Raw genomic sequence first — 12,615 nt, forward strand, 5'->3', positions numbered from 1 at the left:
TGAGAGATTTACTCAGACTGCCAGGCTCCAGCTTCATATGCAGTCAGTGGAGACAAGAAATTATGTTATCTACTGTAAGGTGAGATTCATTTGTCCTAGCTTAAGAATCTAAGACTAAGCTCATGTGTAAGGATTTTTCAAGACTATGATATGTACATTGCTAATCTATGGCTGATTTGCCTACACATCATTTTTTTTTTCCCCCCTACAATGCCCCAAACCATTCTGAGTCATGGTGTGATTATGTCTTTGAGAGGGATCGTTTATTTCCCCTACCAGCTTGATATTTTTAATTGCATAGGCTGGTACAGAATTACTAGACTGAGTATAATAAGCTAAGTAAATAAGCCATGTATTACATATTTAACCTGAAGCTTCAGAAATCCATATATTTTTTGTAGATGTGCATCTTGTATGTACTTTGAAGTCTAGGACACCTATGGTTTAAGAGGACTGTACAACCTTCTTAATTTTATACAAGCAACCTTATGAATTAATGGAACTTACAGCTTCAGTACACACCTACACTAATTTTCTTGCTGTTTGGGAAATGTTCCTTTTTTTCAAGCACAAGTGCACATTAAATATCTCAGAGAAATAGAATTAATAATCCCTATTTTATGGCTTGATTCCAAAGGGAATCAAACTTCTGATAACAGTGAATTTGCCGTGCATTTACACTAGCAGAAGTGGCACCAACATCTGCTGTTTGTGTTTTAAGAATTACTGAAAATTTATTAGACCAAATGAACATGAAACTGAGTGAAGGTATTCTCTACCTGAGAAAATGAATGGTCTGTGTTTTATTCCCTTTGACTATCAAATCAAACAAACATTCGTCTTACAGAGATATTTTCAGTTTTGCATCATCCTCCCCTGGATCAGACRCTTGGGATGGAGCTGTCGCCAGCATCACCGTGAGGCACCACACCAAGATAGGAGTTACCATCCTCCTAAACTGGCTGGCACAGTGCTGACTCCCTAAACCTCCTCCAGTCAAAGTGAGCTAGCTTAGAAAGGCCCTTCTGTTCAGGTCAGCCTGGCTTATTTCTGGTGAGACAGGTAAAAGGGAGCTCTCATGAGCAAGATGTGAGATGGCAGTAGCCTCCAGCAGCCAGCATAGGTAGCCCCAGGTGGAGATGTGCATCATCTGAGCCAATAATGCRCCCCTGTGGCCAARAAAGCCAATGGTATCCTGGGGTGCATTAGGAAGACTGTTGCCTGCAAGTTAAGGGRGRTGATCCTGCCACTCTACTCAGCCCTGATGAGGCCTCATCTCAAGTACTGCATCCASTTCTGGGTTCCCCAGTATGAGAGAGACACACAGCTACTGGAGAGAGTCCAGTGTAGGGCTACCAAGATGATCAGAGGGCTGGAGCATCTGCCCTGTGAGGAACGGCTGAGAGCTGGGTCTGTCTAGCCTMGAGAAGAGAAGACTGAGGGGAGAATCTTATCAATATCTACAAATATCTGGAGGGACGGTATCATGGGGATGAGGCCAGASTCTTTTCAGTGGTGCCAAATGACAGGACAAGAGGCAACAGCCACAGACTGGAACACAGGAAGTTTCACCTGCATAGGAGGAAAAGCTTCTTTACTGTGAGGGTGACAGAGCACTGGAACAAGCTGTCCAGAGAGACTGTGGAGTCTCTTCTGGAGATATTCAAAAACCTGCTTGGATGCGATCCTGTCTAACATGCTCTAGGTGACCCTGCTGAGCAGGAGGATTGGACTAGATGATCTCCAGAGGTCCCTTCCAACCTTACTGATTCTATGATTCTATGATCATCAGTTTTAACAATGTTCACAGAATCACAGCGTGGTTGAGGTTGGAAGGGACCTCTGGAGATCATCTAGTCCAACCCTCCTACTCAAGCAGGGTCACCTAGATCACATTTCCATTGTGTCTGGATGGCTTTTGAGTATCYCGAAGGAAGGAAACTCCACAACCTCTCTGGGTAATGTTGTATATGAATGTATATGYATGAGGTCTCAGAGAGCTCACATGGAGGCAGCAGGCAGACTCGGCCTGGGAGGAGGATATGGTGTATAATTTATAAGCACTTTGGGGAATTAGTAAATAGCAGTGGCTGGGAAATCTCAGCCTAGCAAAGCAGTCAAGTATCTGTTAAATTTCAATCAAATCAATAGCTTATGGGCTTTGGTGGGTCTAATTATGTGACTGAACTTAAGAGTGTGTTTAAGTACTTTGCCTGATTCATGATTGAAATATTAATTACTAGTCATGTTTTATATATTCTAAAGCAAGTAAATGTGAAGAAAACTGAAGGTGATACCACCCCAGCATGAATGCTACTACACTTGTTTTGGGAGAAACAGGTAATTGCTGTTCCAAATGGAAAAATAACCATTTGTTTTGAGTAAAAACATTTTTTTTGGTTTCTTCTCCTTGCTCACTTTACAACACTCTGCCATTACTGTATTTTTGTTTGTCTTGCCCATCTCCAGGTCTCTTTCATTTGTTTTTCTTCCTTGTTTCACTGTTCTGGGAATTGGAGTTAAAAGCAAAACAGAGTCTCTTTGAATTTGCAGCACATTGAATTAACTGCGACACGCAGCCCTCCCTCCCCCTCTCCTGTCCTGCTGTTTGTGAGCTGAGTGATTATATCAACAGGGCTCTTGTTCCTTGCCCTGTCCTGTGTGTTCTCCCTTCTTTTTTTTTCTGCCTGTCACTAGCTTTAATTCCACATGCACCAGTGAACAGCAGCCGCTGATGCTTGATCTAACCAGCACACAAAAAAAGCTTTTATACAGGCTGCAACCTGAGCTCCTGCAAACACATTTCTAACTTCCAGCTGGTCAAGGTGCACCTCTGCTCACATTTCGCTTTATCAGAGGGCTGCAGGGGACTGTATTAAACAAACTATTTACTCTCATCCTTATGCAGCCTTGCTGGCCTGTGTTATCGGGGGCAACTTTTTATATTGGAGGTTGCCACCCAGAAACTAAACATGAGATAAGTAGTCTTGAGAAAAAATACTTTTCTTTGCAGAATATTGTAAGGTCACTACAGGATCATACATTCTGTTCATTTACCCAAATGAGCAGTCAGGATTCAAGTAGTGGAAGATTCTCAGCACTGATACYAGAGTCCTCCAATTCATGTTTCTTCCCTTTTTGGCAGCAGAGCTGGGGATCCAACATGGGTAAAAAATACGAGTAATATGTGAGGATGTAGTTCCCCAAATCACATCACAGGGTATGGTAGTAAGACATAACCATTAGCTCTAATGCTACTTGCTTACTGCATAGTGTTCTTAAAAAGGACTYCAGAAAGGAGTCTGATCCTTAGCAGAAGCTGACACTGAACATTACTTCTCTATCTAGGAAGTCCCTTCTTTCCTTTCCTTGTCCTTCTGGAAGAGAAAATATCATGAAAAGGCTGAAAGGAGGGAAGCTGCACATAAATATGCAGGAGGAACATAAAAAGGCTGTTAGAGCTGTTTCCCTTAAGGTTTCTTCACTGCTGCCCATTAATGGCTGGCAACTAGACGGTACTTTTGCAACAAGGTGGCTGGGACTTAAGCTGTGTCTCATTGACAARCTGGGCTCCTTCTTCCTCAGTCACTGCTGAGAAGGACACTGAGGTCCCATCTTAGCCTCTGCCATGAGGCATGAATCCAGACTTTTTTTATTTTAGCTGTTTATTTTTGTTGACACTCTGTATATTTAGCAAAGAAACAAAAGTGTCTTTATGATGCATGGACATGATAGACACTTCTTTGCTCTATAGGATCTCCCATATGTTATCATCTAATAGGCATCCTTCTGCATTGTACCACTTTGGGGAARATTATAGGACTCCATATTTCCTTTTAACCATATTATATAAAGCATCTGAGAAGATGTACCAGCTCCAAGAACCTCATTCAAATATTTCAGATATGATAATGACCCATTTAGAGTACTAATTAACATTTCATGAGTTTCATATCTTCCTCAACTAAAGTTGAGGAATGCAGTTGAGTTTATAAAAGAAAAATCACAGCCAAATGTAAATTTCATAAATGCTTGATAAAACTTCTGCAAGAAGGAATTTTGCAGAGGCATTGGGAACAGGCACTTCAGAGCAAATAAAAGAACCTAAAGCAAGACTTTGAAGTCTGACCTTCAGAATGTATTACAATACACTGGATGATAAAGGTAGTACCACAGACTGGGACAAAATGTATCTAATTAAGCAGTTTTAAGCATGCTTTGGCATTCTGTTCAAATTCACTTATACCAGAAGGATTCTCAAATTTATTGCACAGCCTTTCAGTGTTATTTCTCAAAATACTGCTTTTTCTCACAAACAAAGCAGCACATCATCAGTTATTTTATAGTCGAATCCACTTCAGTTGTGTCATTTCCATCACAGCAGTGGAGAGGCCTGAGAGAATAGCAGTTAGTGATAATCATTGATTTGTTGAGAACTATATGGCCAAGCATGGCCTTCTGAACTTTATCTTAAAATCAATAGATAAAATAATCTATTAAAATAATTGACTAGACATAAACTGGAATCTTGATTTCTGGGTGGACTAAAAAGTATGCTTTCTTTCTTTAATTGACTTCTCAGAATCATAGAATAGATGAGATTGGAAAGGACCTCAGGGTGTCTGTAGTCTGACCACCCACTTCTTCACACCCTCCCATCAGGTATTTGCATATATTGATAAGATCCTCCTAAGCTTTCTCTTCTCCAGGCTAAACAATCTCAGCTTTCTCAGTGTCTCCTTATATGAGAGATGCTCCTGTCCCTTCATCATCTCTGTGGCCCTTCGCTAGATTTGCTCCACTATGTTTATGTATCTTGTATTGTGGAGCCTAGACAAGGACCTAGCTCTCCAGATGAGGCCTCACCAGTGTTGAGCACAGGAAGAGTAGGGAAAGATCACCTCCCTTCATGTGCTGGTGACACTCTTCCTAATGTAGCCTAAGATGCTGTGGGCCTTCTTTGCTGCAATGCCACATGCTGCTGTCCACCAGGACCTGCAGCTCCTCCTCTGCAAAGATGCATTCCAGCCAGTCAGTCCCCCAGCCTGTACTGGCACATGGAGTTATTCCTCCCCAGGTGCAGGACTCTTCAATTCCCTCTATTGAACTTCAATAGGTTCCTCTCTGCCCATTTCTCCAGCCCATTTCTCCAGCCCACTGAGGTTCCTCTGAATGGCAGCACAGCCCTCTGGTGTATCAGACACTCCTCCCAGCTTGGTATCATCAGCAGACTTGCTAAGTGTGCATTTTGTCCCATCCTCTAGATAATTAATGAAGAGATTAAACAGTATTGGTCCTGGTATGAGCCCCAGAGGTACTTCACTAGTGACCAGCCTCTAGCTGAACTTTGTACCACTGATCACAACCCCTTGAGCCCAGCAATTCAGCCAGTTTTCAGTCCTCCATGCTGTCCATTTATCTAGCCCATACTTCATCAGTTTGTCTATGAGGACATTATAGGAGAGAGCRCTGGAAACCTAAAGTCGAGATAAACAACATCCATTGCTCTCCCATCATCCACTGCAGAAGGCTATTAGGTTGGGGTCATGCATGATTTCCCCTTTGCAAATCCATGCTGACTACTTCCAATCTGCTTCTTGTCCTTCATGTGTTTGGAAACCGTTCCCAGGATTTGCTCCATCTCCTTTCCACCACCCTTCATCTTCACTGTGAGGCCCATAGTTCCTTGGATCCTCCTTCTTGGCCTTCTTGAAGATAGAGCTTACATTTGCTTTTTTCCAATCTTCAGGAACCTCCTCTGATTACTGTAACCTTTCAAAGATCGAGATCAAGAGTGGCCTCACAAAGACATCAGCCAGCTCATGGGTGCATTCCCATCAGGTCCCACGTCCTTATGTATGTCCAGTTTGTTTAAATATTTCCTAGCCTGATCCTCCTGCACTGAGGGCAAATCTTCATCGCTGCAGACAATGGTCTCAGAGGCCTGGAATTCCTGAAGGGTGGTCTTACCAGTAAAGGCTGAGGCAAAGAAGGTGTTCATTACCTCTGCCTTTTCCATGTCTTCTGTCCCCACTCCCATTCAACTGGTCCCACATTTTCTCTAGCCTTCTTTTTGCTGCTGATATATCTGTAGAAGCCCTTCTTGTTGCCTTTCACATTGCTTCAGATTCAACTTCCTAACTCCATCCCTGCAAGCTCAGACAGTGTCTCTATATTCCTCCTGGGTCACCACTCCTTGTTTCCACCTCCTGTATGCTTCCACCTCCTGTATGTTTTACTTTTATGTCTGAGTTTAGTCAGGAGCTCACCCATGCAGGCTTCCTGCTGCCTATGAAGGGATGGAACATTCTTGAACTTGAGGAAGGTGATCCTTGGAAATCAGCCAGCTCTTTTGGACTTCTCTTCTTTCTAGGACCATGTCCCATGGGAGTTTTGCAAACAACTCCCTGAAGAGGCCAAAGTTTTCTCTCCTGAAGTCCAGGKTTATGATTCTGCTTTTTGCCTTGTCTCTTCTTCTCAGAATCTTGAACTCCACTGTCTCATAGTCACTGCAACCAAGGCTGTTCCTGATCTTTACATCCTTGAACAGATCTTCTGCTTTTGAAAGCATTAAGTTTCAAGTAGAGCGTCTCCTCTCATGGGCTCATGTTTCTGAATTGCATARTTCTCAGTGGGTGAAGGCAGTTAGGTCTCTGCTAGGAAATCCCAGGAATGGACTATGAGGCAGATCACATTGGTTACTGAAAGAGAGACATGGCAAAGGTGGATTCCTTCTTATTCCTTACTCCTTGCCTGGGCTCCTGGTTCAAAGATCCAGCACAGTTGTGCAAAATGGTAACTGACACAATTTGTGCTGCCAATGCACAGCATGAAATCTTTCCTAAAGCCACTGTGTCACCTTCAGCAAAACTTTTCTGGCACTGGCCCCATGCTTCATGTGCTTGCTTCATAAACTGTTCTATGCAACAGAGAAGATRCAAGGGCGGGGAAGGGTGAGACAGGCACAGATGGATGGAGGAGTTTTAGGTAAGAGAAGAGGAGCTTTACAGGGCTTATTTCAGGAAAAATAAGAGGTCTTTTGAAATTCTAGAGACTTTCACCTGTGAGATCAATTCATTCATTTCATGTAGATCTAGGTGTATTGCGAGCACCTGCTTGGGGAAGAATGGTGGACTAATTTGCACAGATAAACCCATGCTGGATGCTGGGACTTGCTGAAGGAGAGGATGCACACTTGCTCCCGGTTCACTGCCCTGTCCAGTGTAGGAATCACACTTTGGAAGGTGGCCACACTAGACTCCTACGCACCTACGACACAGTAGTTCAAGGGTAGGTGGTCTATTGTGGCCATAATCGCTTTGGTGGTCTGCAAGGCTATGCGTCCTTTACCCACACTTGGCTATTTGCCATTACCAATATCATGAACATTATCATTTTATTTTAGAACATGGATGCCCATGTGTGCCAAGACTATAGGACACATATCTCTGTCTAGTGACCTGTAGGGCTTGTGGGTCTTTACGATCTCACCAGTCACTGCTGATAATCCAAATCACCAGTGCCGGCTGCCTTCCTTGTGTGTAGAGAACCCATGTATTAAGTCCATCATCTTCCTTCCTTCCGGCTTCCAGCCCTGCAGTATGAACATCCACATCATGAGGATACTGACCCATACTGCCGATGCTATTTTACTTCCATCTGTGTCCCAGGCCCTGCCATCATGACTGTTATTCACAGTGAGCATAGCCACGTCCTCTGTTCCTGCTGATTGTCATTGGGTGTTCCCAGGCCTGCCAATATTGCCTGAAAGCTTGAAGTGGCTTGCAGTAGAGAATGCTTTCAGGACCACTAGGCCTGCTGTACTCTCTACAGCTGAGGACAGCTCTCTGAGGACAGTAGAGATCCTTTCCAAACTGAATGCTACAAAAAGATGGACACTTAATGGCACTTACAACTAACACTATCTAGATAGTCATCTTGCTTCTCCTAATCTCCAATACAGAAGATACRAAGTTACTTTACCCTTCTGTCAAACAATTCTCTTCTTTTCTACCCTCTGTTCATACTTACAGACAGCAGATTTCCTCATCTATTGCTATAACAGTGCATAGCAGAGTGGACATACTTTACAGGTTTTGCCTAACATTGCTTCTYATTAAAAAACCTTCTTACATGAAAATAAATTGTAGACAGACCTACTCCAGACTCCTGAACTGTAGCTAAGTGCCAGATGCTTGATAAAGCAATCCCTCTGCAACTAGTTCTCACTAGTTTTTCACATTTTCAGTAGAGAAACTAGGACATGGACCTGTATGCCCTAGTGAGTGCCCTGGCTGTAGTTATATTTGACTTCCTCTCTGTGTGCCATCACAAGATGTGTCAGTGGATTGATAATGTAAGGCAACAAGGTCTTTCAAATTCTCAGGCTTTTACTTGTTGGTGGAAAAAGATGTATTGCTTGCTAAACTGTGTGGCATGTGCTTCTTGCAGACTTGAAAATACATGTTTAGGTCTTTTTTTTTTTTTTTTTTTTTTTTTTTTTTTTTTTTTTTTTTTTTTTTTTTTTTTTTTTTTTTTAATGGGACACAATGCAGCATGCATCTAGCTTGGGGCATCTTGCAATGTGGCTCTCTGTATGGGGCAGTCTGGCAAAGTCTTTGGGAGCTAAACTAAGAGATCAGTACAGGTGTATAGTCAAGGTGATCATTCACAGAATCAAAGAAAGGTTGAGGTTGGAAGGAACCTCTGGAGATCATCTAGTCCACCCTCCCTGCTCAAACAGGTCACCTACAGCACATTGCCCAGGACTGTGTCCAGACAGCTTTGAATCTCCACGGATGGAGACTCCACAGCCTCTCTGGGCAAYCCTCCAGTGTTCTGTTACCCTCATTTTTACAATATCTATAAATATAATTTTTGTCTAAGATATGACAGATGGTTAACAGTGTAGTTTGTTAGTTTTGCACTTCACGTGATCTTCAAGGCTTTCAGTCTTTGCTCCCAGGCTTTGCAATACTCCCAACAAATTCATTGATCTCCTTGAAATGTCCTGCCAATTTTATTTTATTCCTTAATTATTTTACATGCCTCCTATTAATTGGCCATGTCTAGTTTCTACACATTTGTGCACTGCACTGACTGCACTATAACATGCAGTTGCCTGAGTATTATGTAGCATGATTAATGATGAGTTCTTCTTAAAGCCAGCTTTGCTGCTAGAGAGATTGAGTGCAGTTATCTGGGTGACCTGAATTGCTACATGAGCTGCAGCTGYTAAGAGAAAGTGAATAAATGATGGCATTATGAAATTGTGTTTTCTCTTGTGTAGCTAAAAATGGCTCCAGCCAAATAATACAGCCTCTAAGCTTGCTTTGGGATGTGGTGAATCTGTCTATTTGTAATTTCTCTCAGGAACATAGTTAAAGAATCCCTTTYCTGAAGGGCTGCTTTGCTGAATTTTATAAGGATTGGACAAGAACACCATCATCTTACAGATGAAATAATTTGCTTGTTGAGTTTGCCCTCTGCCACAGGATATTTTCTCAACTGTCTCATACTAAAGGCTTAAAATAGCTCCAGGAACATTTAGCCAGAGCACACCTACTTTGCTGTTTATGATGCCTGGCAGTTTCTAGCAGTGCTTGGCCTGCAGCATGGTGTTACTAGGGGCAGCAGTAGCACAGCTGCAACGGAAGACCACCTCTGAAAGGGATATGGAAAGCAATGGCTCTTCCATTAACATGGAATATACCACCAAGAAAACTGACAGTAGTTCTGACTTAGTAAGCAATTATTGTCTGGCTTTGCATCCAGGTTTTGTACAGTTCTTGTTTTTCTTGTTTACAGTGAATGTATAGACAAAGCTCTTAACTCAAAAACATTTAGATGCATAACTCCYTGTTGTGCCAAGGAAATGATGATTCTTTACCGGGTAAGAGCACATCAAGTCCTGCATCCCTTTGGAAAAGCAAGAAAAATTTTTGAAGACATCTGCCATAGATCAAGGAAGCTTTATTCAAGTAATTGCAGAGTTGAAAGGCTGTATTCACATTTTCTACTAAGGATTGCATCAAATCTTTATTCTGGGAATCATAGAACAAATGGAAGGACAAACTAAAGAGATGCATTTATTAGTAACTATAAAAAATTTGAGAGTGCCAATTTGTGTTTGTGTGTTCTAAGGTTCACAGCACCTCAATAGTAGCAAAAGGAGCTGCCCTCAGAAGAGCACAATAAGGTAGGTCCCTAGTTTATGTGAATCTGGGCAATAGTTTTCACAACTGTGGCCAGCTATTGACCRTGCTTACATTTGCAGTGTTCAAACTAATGAGTGTGAAAAATTCATTCAGACTCTTGGGACCCTGAGGGGATCCCTGCAATACCAAATCCAGCGTTCTGCCATGTAGTCCTAGCTACTCGTTATTGTGATTCTGTGATTGTSCCCTACAGAGAAAAAATGTTATATTTGTTATTTTTCATTTTTCAAAGACCTTGGCCTAAGGTCTTTTCTTTTTTCTGAAGTGACAGCGTGAGATTAGAAGCCTCATTGGCTAGCGATTATGTTGTTAATTTTTAGAAGAAAGTCCTCCAAATTGTCAACTTAAATTTTTCAAAATCATTGAAACTGTTTCAATGTTTCTAGCATTTTGGTCTTGTACAAATTTAAATTAAAAACCATTGACATTCAGGATTTACTGAAATTTTATGGTGAAATTTTTTTTCTAAGAATAAAATGTTTTTTGCAATAGTTCTGAGATTAAAGTTTTGACTTTCTTACCAATATGGTGTATCCCCACCAATACTTAGTAAAACTTGTGATTATTTAAGATTTACAAAGGACATAAAAGACATGAAGAGTTTATTTGTCCTTTCTCTTTGGCTTTTTGCCTAATTGGGAATGTAACTCTAAGTATCTTCCACATCAGCAGGCTTTGGTACAGCTGTTATGTAAACATATGTGGAAGTGGCTATACATAACCCTAACAGTCATTATATAACATAATGATTGTTAAATCATTAATGTCTGCGAATTCCAGAACTGTTGTGTTCGCATTATTCGTTTTAATTGCTATCTAGATGGTGCTAATTAGGGGAAATCCATGATAATAAAATTAGTCTAACTGTGGTCTTCTATCACAGCGGTAAAATTCTCTTAGGAAAATCACTGAGGAATTCTGAAGAGAAATTGTTCCTAAATGTGCTAAGCAAACAACTGAATGGAAAGAGATGTGATAAAGTCATCATAAAATCATCAATTAATGTTTTAGAACATTAGCTGTGTTTTAAAATCATCATCTTTTTGCCTATCTATCAATCTGTCTATCCTATCATGATTCCCTATGGCTACCCAAGAAATCACAAGTATTTCTGATTTTGGAAAAGGGAAGAGAGCCTGCATGCGGCTGAGGTTTATACTTCAAATTGTTATTATTATTTTAAGATTTTATTAAGTTTTTATTGGTTGAAAGTTGAGGAATCAGATGAGGTATGTATATTTCCAAACAAGTCTGCCAAAAAAACTAAGTAAAAGGAAATAAAGGAAGAGAAATGTTAATGTATTTCAAAATGCTGTTGTATACTGTATATCCTAAAAGAATGAATCTTATCAAAAAAGAGACTGAAAGATTTGTCATTATGAACAATGTTTTTATTGATTTTTTTTTTTAAGCCAAGTTCAAATCCATACAACCATTTGGTGACATAATGTACTTTCCCTCCAGCACTGCTAATATGGAAACTTTGAAAGAATAGTGAAAGCTAGCTCAGGGGATTTAAATACTGAGTGCATGCTGGGCCTATATTTTCAAATATAGTATTTATAATTAGAAATGCAGACCAAAGTTATCAGAATTTTGGATTGCCAACTACAAGAAACAGATTGTTAAAAAGGAAGGGTCTGGCATTTCTGTAAAATTGACCATCAGAGCTGTCTGAAGTTGGCCTTTCTCAATCATACCTATTAAAAAACCTTACTTTTGAAATCTAGGTCCCACATTTGTATCCAGATAACAAAATAAGTGATCTCTTTTTTTTCAGAACTGGAGAATATTTGCAATGGTTAATGCCTTTCATGAAAATTRCCATTGAGTAACTGCTTATGTTGCCCGACTACAGATTGAGATATCTAGCAGTTTTTTTCAAAATGTTTGCTTTGTTTTGACTTGTACTTGTGGACTTTTMTGTAGCTAGCTGTCATTTCTTTGAATCTCTTAGAATACAAAATCCTTTTCTGCAAGTATCTCTCGGTTGCTGCTTGTGCAGTGTTGAGGAGCATGGGAATTTAGTGGTGCAGGGTTTCACAGCACCCCTGTGCCAGCACAGAGCACCACCCTGGAGCCCTCCAGGGCATCTGAGCTCTCTGGAGACACTTCCCACAGCACAACGCCTGCTACTACTAAGAAAGTGACTTACTGGGTAGCTCACCCAAATACTGAATCTTGTTCTGATTCCACGTTTGCAATTTGTCCTTCACATTCTTTAATCTTTGTCAGTTCAGTCATTTTTCCTTCCTCAGAAAATGTGCACAGTTCTAAATCCAATGATATCAACCTACTGATCCATTTAGGGCAGTATGTAATCTTCACAAGTAACCAGTTCAAGAGACTTCAGAGAGAGAATTATGTTTATACTAAAGAGAAAAGAGCCCTTAGGTCT

The sequence above is a fragment of the Rhea americana genome, unplaced genomic scaffold, assembly GCF_003343005.1.
Source record: "Rhea americana isolate MKP2758 unplaced genomic scaffold, rheAme1 scaffold_199, whole genome shotgun sequence".
In the NCBI taxonomy this organism is placed as follows: domain Eukaryota; kingdom Metazoa; phylum Chordata; class Aves; order Rheiformes; family Rheidae; genus Rhea; species Rhea americana.